Source organism: Octopus bimaculoides, chromosome 1 (genome assembly GCF_001194135.2).
Source record: "Octopus bimaculoides isolate UCB-OBI-ISO-001 chromosome 1, ASM119413v2, whole genome shotgun sequence".
Classification (NCBI taxonomy): domain Eukaryota; kingdom Metazoa; phylum Mollusca; class Cephalopoda; order Octopoda; family Octopodidae; genus Octopus; species Octopus bimaculoides.
The window spans coordinates 33,828,697-33,830,024 of record NC_068981.1 but is presented as its reverse complement, the minus strand read 5'-3'; positions in this window follow the sequence as shown (position 1 = coordinate 33,830,024).

Below are 1,328 nucleotides of genomic sequence, written 5' to 3'. Positions count from 1 at the left end.
TATATATATATACATATATATATATATACATATATATATATATATAAATATATAAGAGTAAATATATTAATGTCTGCGTTCACGTGTATTTCAGGGTGTGTATATATAAATAGATATTAAAGTCTGTGCGTATTGATGCCAACTTGTGCCTATTCGGGTAGGTAGCCTTAATGATATGCAATTACGCATGCATTCACGCATGCATGTCAATGTGCTCAGTTTTACATGAGTAAAAGTATGTGTATATTATGTGTATGAATTCTTATGTAGGTATATATATATATATCTATGCATATGTACATATGTGCGTACGTATGTATATTAGCTTGTGTCTCTATGTGTATATGTAGCTTTGATTAGTATGTGTGTGTAGAGATACATGTCAACATGTATATTTATGGATATGAATATATTAATACAAGCACATTTGCATGCCAATGGGTTCTTCATGTGCATATACGAATGTATATATGTGTATGGATATCCACATGTGTGTGTGTGTGTGTATATACAACTGTACGTACGTATGTTTGTGTTTGTATGTATGGATATTCATATACAGCTATATCTATATTGGTGTGTATTCATGTACGTACACGTGTGAACGTATGCTTATCGACGTTTGCGCGTGTGCACATCCATGTGTGTCTGGGTATATTAATGTATTTAAGTTTGTGTGTCACTCGTGTGTCTGTGGAGATATATTGATTTGTGTATTTCTCACGCTGCATGTCAGCAGAAGTGCATGTACGTGAAATGTATTGTAAACTTTCGAAATAACACCAAGAATGGTGGTAAATCTACGCTAACAACACTTTAGAAAATTTAAATAAACATCTTTATCGTTATCTTGTACACACACACGCATGCACACGCACACACACACACACACACAAACACACATGTATATATGCACACACACACATACATATATATATATATGTATGCATACACACATACATGTGTGTGTTTATTCTTTTATTCATTTACTTGTTTCAGACATTTAAATGCGGCCATGCTGGAGCACCGCCTTAAGGTTTTTTTGGTTTTTTTAATCGAAGAAATCAACTTCAGGACTTATTCTTTGTAAGCCTAGTACTTATTTTACCGAACACTTTTACCGATCCGCTAAGTTACGGGACGTAAATGCACCAACATTGGTTGACAAGCGATGGTGAGTGGACAAATACAGATACAAAGACACACACACATAAATACAAGCACACACACACACACACACATATATATATATACATACATATATATATATACACATATATACATATATATATAAATACAAACATACAAACATACATATATGTATATAT